Source organism: Mus pahari, chromosome 4, assembly GCF_900095145.1.
Source record: "Mus pahari chromosome 4, PAHARI_EIJ_v1.1, whole genome shotgun sequence".
Lineage (NCBI taxonomy): Eukaryota > Metazoa > Chordata > Mammalia > Rodentia > Muridae > Mus > Mus pahari.
In genome coordinates, this window is record NC_034593.1 from 3,712,139 (window position 1) to 3,720,139 (window position 8,001).

The following is an 8,001-nucleotide window of genomic DNA, read 5'->3' on the forward strand; positions in this document are numbered from 1 at the left end:
TGTAATTCTGATAGGTCTGCCTTTATATGCTAGTTCATTTTTTTTCCTCACTGCTTTTAATTTTCTTTTTTTTATTCTTCTTCTTCTTTTTTTTTTTTTTTTTTTTTTTTGCATTTGTTGTTTTGTCTATTATGTGTCAGGAGGAATTTCTTTCCTAGAGTATTTGGAGGTTTGTAGACTTCTTGCATAGTTATGTGCATCTCTTTCTTTAGGTTAGGGAAGTTTTCTTTAATTTTGCTGAAGACTTTTACTGGCCCTTTAAGTTGGGAGTCTTCATTCTCATCTATACCTATTATCCTTAGGTTTGGTCTTATTGTGTCCTGGACTTCCTGGATGTTTTAGATTAGGAGCTTTTTGCATTTTGCACTTTCTTTGACTGTTGTGTCACTGTTTTCTATGGTATCTTCTGCCCCTGAGATTCCCTCTTCCATCTCTTGTATTCTGTTGGTGATGCTTGCTTCTATGACTTCTGATCTCTTCCCTAGGTTTTCTACCTCCAGGGTTGTCTGTTTGTGATTTCTTTATTGTTTCTATTTCCATTATTAGATCCTGTTTGGTTTTGTTCAATTCCTTCACCTGTTTGGTGTGTTTCCTGTAATTCTTTAAGGGATTTTTGTGTTTCCTCTTTAAGGCTTCTACCTGTTTACTTGTGTTCTCCTGTATTTTTTATTAGATATTTTCTTTATTTACATTTCAAATGTTATCACCTTTCATGGTTTCCCCTCAGAAAACCCCCTATCCCCTTCCTCCTCCCCCTGCTCACCAACCCACCTACTCCCACTTCCTGGCTCTGACATTCCCCAATACTGGGGCAAAGTACTTTCACAGGACCAAGGGCCTCTCCTCCCATCCTGTATTTTTAAAAGGGAGCTATTTATGGCCTTCCTAAAGTTCTCTATCATTATCATGAGATGTGATTTTAAATCAGAGTCTTTCTTTTCCAGTGTGTTGGTGTAACCAGGACTAGCTGTGTTGGGAGAACTGGGTTCTGAAGATACCGGGTTGCCATGGTTTCTGTTGCTTATGTTCTTGCCCTTCCCTTTCTCCATCTGATTATCTCTGGTGTTAGTTAGTATTGACTTCTCTGACTGTGGCTTGTCCTTCCTGCAAGCTTGTGTGTCAGTACTCCTGGGAGATTAGTTATCTACGGGAGGAATTTGGAGAGCTTTGGCACAGGGTACAAACAGAAACCGGAATTATCCTGTCCCCAGCTGTGCCTTGGTTTCTGTGTCCTGATTGCTTAGAGTGTGTCCCTCTTTGGCCAGGAATTTGAACATAAGTGCTGGTCTTACCTGTTCTCACAGGTGTGTTGGCACTCCTGGAAGACCAGCTCTCTGGACTGTGGCACAGGATCAGCTCTGGGCACAGATGGAAACAGGATCAGCTCTGGGCACTGTGGCACAGGATCAGCTCTGGGCTCTGTGGCACAGGATCAGCTCTGAGCACTGTGGCATAGGATCAGCTCTGGGCACTGTGGCACAGGATCAGCTCTGGGCACTGTGGCACAGGATCAGCTCTGGGCACAGATGGAAACAGGAAGCCTCCTTCTCCAGGCTGCTCCTACCTTCCTGTGTCCTGAGGGTTCAGGGCAGGTCCATATCGCAGAAGTGCTGGTCTTACCTGCGCTCACATTCTTGGCCTCACTCTTGGGAGGCCAGCTCTTTCCTGGCGATATTTGAGTTTGGAGCACTGTGGCAAAGGATCGTCTCCGGGCACAGACAAAAACAGGATGGATCCTGTCCTAGGTTGCTTCTCAGGTTCCTGTGTCTTCTAGAATGCTCATTTTTACTTAGAAACATTCTTATTACATATTGAAATGCCCATTATTTACTCTCTCTTATTTGTGAGTTGCTTCTGCTGCCACTAGAGGGTGCTTTTGTATAACTTACTATTCTTGGCCTTGAGTCATTTATTTTTTTAATTAATTTTTATTAATTAATTATTCCATTTATTTACATCTCAAATCATATACCACTTCCCAGTTATCCTTACACAAGCCACCCACCCAACAACCTCCCTGACCTCCTTCCCCTTTGCCTCTATGAGGATGCTCCCCAGCCTACCCACCCTCTCTGCACCCCACCCTTCCAGCATCCCCCTATACTGGGGCATTAAACCTCCACAGGATCAAGGGCCTCTCTTCCCATTGATATCAAACAGAGCTATTCTCTGCTACCTCTGTCTCTGGAGCCTTGGATCCCTCCCTGTTCACTCTTTGGTTGGTGGTGTAGTTCCTGGGAACATTGGGTGGTCTGGCCAGCTGTGGTTGTTTTTCCTATGGGGTTGCAATACCCCACAGCTCTTCCAGTCCTCCTTCCAGCTCTCCACCAGGGTCCCTGAGCTTATCCACATCTGTATTGGTCAGTTGCTGGCTGAACCTCCCAAGGAGCAGTCATACCAGGTTCCTGTCAGCAAGCGCCTCTTTACCACAGCAACAACCTTGGGTTTGGTGTCTGCGGATGGATCCCTAGATGGGCAGTCCTCGGATGACCCATCCTTCAGTCTCTCTTCCATTTTTTTGTCCCTGTTCTTCCTTGGGACAGGGACATTTCTGGGTTAAAATCTTTGAGCTGAGTGCGTGGCCCTGTCTCACATCCAGGGGTCATGTCTATCTACTGGATGTGACCTCTACAGGTTCTATCTCCCCTTCCCTGCTAAAGTCGTTCCCATTGTGTCCTGGGAGTCTCTCATTTCCCTGGGCTCTGCGACCCTCCACTGGGTATCCCCAGTTTCCCATCCCCTCTGCTACATATTTTTATTCGATTTCCTGACCCTCTGTATCTCTCTCCTGTCCCCTCCAGTACCTGACACTGCCTCCCTTATATCCTCCCCCTCTTCTCTTCCTCCCAGGTCCCCCTTCCCTCCATCATTTTTAAAAGTTTCTAGAGTTTTGATTTGTAAAACAGAATTGCAGAAATTTATGAGTAACTTTTTGTTCTTCGTGTTAGGATTTTAGTTATCTAGATATTGATATCTTAGAAAACTAGTTTAAGCATTTGGGGTATCACCAGGGGAGTAACTTAATGATATATTAATATCTACTGTCTTCCAACAAGTTTTAGCCAAATGTCACTCAGGACTTTTGCATTCCAACTATTGTGTTAGCATTTCACCTTAGTTGTATATGAACAGTGCAAGCAAAGAAAGCAAATTTATATATAATTGCTAAGAAAATATATTTTTAAATTGTGCATGGAATACTCCAATGATGTAAAAACTGTGAAAATAAAAGGCACACACTTATTTACTATATTTTGTTTGCTTCTACTACAATATTTTGTAAATTTCATTTAAATTTCACATACTGTAGACTTTCTAAATGTTTATACCCTTTTTGAAGCAAGTAAAGAGGATTATAGTTTTCAGAATTAGCCCCTCAAGTGTGACAATATCTTGTCTAAAACTCCTCATGATGTATTCAAGCTTCTATAGGTGTTCATGATACCTTTGTGAAATTTATTGTGAAAAGTGCAGATAAACCTAAGTAAGATTTTAATGAAATTAATTAGTTTGTCTGAAATTTACTCAAGACTTTTGAAAACCGTCTGTTTTGTTATACTCTTTACTTTAAATGAATTTTACTCTACTTTAAATGAAAATAAGAAAAAATAAATGAAAATAAGAGTTAGTTTGAATATTCAGTAGGTGCTTGTCTATGCAGCTAGGTGTTGACATTGGTGTTATACAGCTTTGAAATCATTTAAAACTTCACTGTTTTTGTCTCCCAATTCTTTTGGCAAAGAAGCATACATGTAGCAGAAGTGATTTTGTTTACCAGTCTCCTCAAACTTACACTGCTTACATGGAAAATTTATGTAAACCTCACAAAAAAAATGAGTTTTAAATATTTCTCAACTCTTGGTGAAGACTCCACTTAGCTAGTAAGAGGGGAACAATTTTCTAACTATATTGTAAGGTAAAGATGGAAGGCCATTTAAGTTATGTTTTCTGCCCCTTCTGATATTTTCTTTAGTTGTCTCTAGAGTGACTGATGCTCCTGGTTCTGTTACCAGGAGGCTTTTTATTATGGATAAAAGACTTAAAGACTCAAACAAACCCCTCCATTGCTGAAGTCGAAAATAATGAGCAATATAAGAAATTAAACATTGCCTAAGTAACATTTAAAGGTGAAAAAGCTTGGATGTGTGGTAGTTTTATACTTAAATTTAGTTGATATTTTGAACATTTTGCATTCTTGTGTGAAGTGCCTTTGAAAATAGTGTTTGGTGAATTTTCTGGATTGCGTCTCATTGCCTCTGAATCATAGTCTGCTTAGCTTTCCATCCTTTTCTGTACTAAGGGTATTCTCCAAAGGAAGAGAACTAATAGATCAGCCCTTGGATGTTACTCTTGAAAGTTCACATTCAAAAACTGGAGAATCTAGAATCTGATAGCATAGGACCCGTAACAGTTATAAGACTAAATTAATTTTATTTTATTTTTTTAAAGTACCTCTCCTTTAGTGCCTAGCAGGCTTATACATGCACACCTTATCTTCTTGTTTGTTTACCTAGGTCTTCAAATAGGACCATAGACCACTGAGTGGTGCTGCTTGTCACAAAGGTGGGTCTTTGCCACCAAGCACACTGATCGGCGTAACAGTAGTCACTGGAATCACACCTATAGATAGTCTTGCAGTGTACTTTACCAATTGTCTAAATGTCTCAATTCATTTAGTTGGCAAGCATAATGGAACCTCCTACCTAGATTGTTAAACAATATATAATAGGCAGTAGCCTCCATTCCCCCCACAGTGGTGGAATAGGAAAAGAGATACTCAGTTTTAGGAACAACCATGGCAAACAAGTGAGAGGCACCCCTGTGGCAAGGCCTAGTCCATGTAGGAGTACCTAAGCTGGCCGCCTACTCAAACTCAATACTGTGACGCCTGAATTTTGCTTTGTTTTTGACTGAACAACGTCCAAACATGTCTGCATGCTTTCCCAGATTCTCTTAGTTATTTAATAGCCTTTAATAAATGATCATGTCTAACTACCCTGGGATCTGCTCTTTCATATATAAAATCTTCAACCAATGGGGTCTTACCTTATGATTGCCTTTTCTAATGTGTGAGCTTCTGGAAATAGTACTTAAATCTGTAGTGTTTAGTGTGAAATTTATAATATTCTGAATTGCATTTCCCCAACTTAAGGATGGTGTTGGATAATTATAAACTGAATTTAAAAAATGTATCTTGACTATACATATGATGCTAAGCAAGCTTGTATTGTATTATGGAATTGACTAACATAATATTTAAATATATTTGGTACAGTCAATAAGAAAGTAAAAATAATGGCAAGTTTGACTTTAGAAATTGTAATGGGGTAAGACTGAAGATAAATATGAATAAATATAGTTTATAGGATACTGTGATACTGCTTTGGAGAAAAACCCAGGTATGGAAGTGATTCGATGGAGGACAGGAAGGGGAGGCAAAGCGAATTACACTTCGGACAGGACATTAAGAACCATTTCATTGAGACAGTAAATTTGAGCATAGGCCTTTAAACAGGGTGAACTAGTTTTTTATGCAGCAGTTTATTTACCTTAACTTCTAGTTGATTCTATCAAAGAATATTCAGCATGCTTGGAGCATGTGGGAAGTCGGTACTTTCAGAGGCGAGTGAAGATTGTTGACAGAGCGCTTGCCTAGCACACACAAAGCTTTGGATGCAGTCCCAGCACAGCCTGAAATGACCTTCAGTAGCACATTCCTGTAATCCTAGCACGTGGGAGCTAACGTCAGTAGCATCAGGAAAGCAAGTCTTCCTTGACTGTATGAGGGGTTTGAGGCAAGCCTGGGATTTCTGAGACTGTCCAAATGAAAGGAAAAGCCAGACTCGGACTTGGACCTCTTCAGATTAAGATGGGGGTAAGAAATGACATGGTTTGTCTAGCCATGTATTCTAAGTGTATATTCTTTGATATCTAGTTGATAAAAAGTAAAAAGCAGTTGTCTTATTCCTTACAGTGACTGAGTGTATTACTGTATTCATACTGCTCAGTTTTTAAACAAGTATTATGCTGTAAAACTTAAGGTATGAAGTGGTTTCATTTCTTCACCATACTACACTCCCCTTGGTCCATAACTTCCCATCCTTTAAGAACCAATACATGTGTAGCAGAGGATGGACTTGCCCTACAGTAATAAGTGGGGAGGTCCTTTGTCCCAGGGAGGTTTGTTGCCCCAGAGTAGGGGGATGCTGGAACAGTGCAAAAGGGAGGACAGATGTGGGATGGGGAGGGAATGGCAGAGAGGTAAACGGGAAGTGGGCTATCATGGGATGGGGGATGGTGGAAGGTATAACAGGGAAGTGGGATAGCATTTGAGATGTAAATGAATGGAATCATTAATAAAAATTAATAATAAAAAAAGAACTTACATTGAAACACTATTGCTCTTTCTCTGAGGCTCTGTCTTACTGTAGAGGCAAAGTTTATTAACTGATTACACTATGATAATGTTAAAGGGACTTTCACAAGTAAAGAACAGATCTCTCCAAACTATGTTATCTTGAGAAAAGGAGTTAGCAACAAATTCCATATGGTTTAGAAATGTAGTGATTCTCTTAGTTCAGATGTCTGTTCTTTACTAATATTTATACTTCTTCGCTCCTTCAGCTTACCAATGCCCAACTTTATTTCACATTCACATTAAAGTGATTCACAGTGAGCCTCAGCAGGAGAGTTAATATGCACATTAAACAATAATAGTATAAACTACAAATAGCAGAATCTACTATAATGTCCAGGATACCTTCAAAATCTAAGACTCAAGGAATTCTCCTGCCTCAACCTCCTGCAAATGTACATCAGTGTTCCCCACTTCTTTTCTATTTAGGTATTGATTCTTGGTGCAATAGCACACCTATCTTTTTCATTGTGTTATGCTACAAGAGTTTTATAGAGTCTATTTTTGGGTTAAAATCCCAGCTAAAATTGCTTACAGAAAGTAATATTTGTAACTCAAAATACCATGGAAATTTTGAAGAACAGAAAACTGGATCAAATCCTGTTATCTTAGCATTCGCATGCAGATTTCCAATCAGAGCATTAGAACCACCCCCTACATATAAAGGTGTTTAAAATTTAAGCAGCATCTCAGTAGAATTCGAAGGATACTTCTAAGTAAGAACTTAAACACACAGATGTTCCATTAGTACAAAGCATGATAAATACCACTGGATTTAAAGAGAGGCATGTGTTTCCATGAAATCTTGGCGGTAGGACTAATGGAATCTCTTGAAACTGCCTATAAGGGAAAGCATGGCCTGGGAGAAAAACACTTCAGGTTCAGGTTTACCATGTTCACCTATAAGGAAATTATCAGGATAAAGATTCCTTTGCTTCTGTCCTCTTTGCCAGTTCCTAGGAAACAATAAGGGTAACAACATAAAAGTGTGGATAACTTCTGATCCACTTAGCACACATGTTGAATGAACTGTTGGAACAAGAACCACCTGCAGTTAGTCCTTCATGAGTAAATGAGAAGAACCAATGAAGAAAATTTAAAAACTTTTAATAAGCGTTTTAAAATATTAACCTTTATTTTGCCACAATCAGAATAGTGTTCAATATTGGTAGGGAGCCATCCAGACAGCCTTGCAGGTATAGCGTTTATCTTTACACATGCAAATGCCTTCAGTTCTCTAGCTAAGGGCTTTCCCATTTTACTAGTTCTTCAGGATAAAGGACTGACAGGTAGGAGATCTAGGAGATCTAAGTCAGTTATCGAAAGTCCAGTAACAAAATGAAGTTTCTTAAAATATTACATGTTTTCAAACAAGTTGAGAGAACTGTTTTCTGGGCAAATAGTGATTATGAAGCAAACTTTAAAGTCTGTGCTTCTCTCAAAATTGTGTTAATCCCAGGTATCTGTACCATTGAGTATAACATTACAGGGGTTGGGGAAAAGGAGAAGCAAGAAGGCATGGCTACCACACATGGAATGTGCCAGTGGAGCAGGTATAGGTCAAATACATCCAGAATATAGATAGC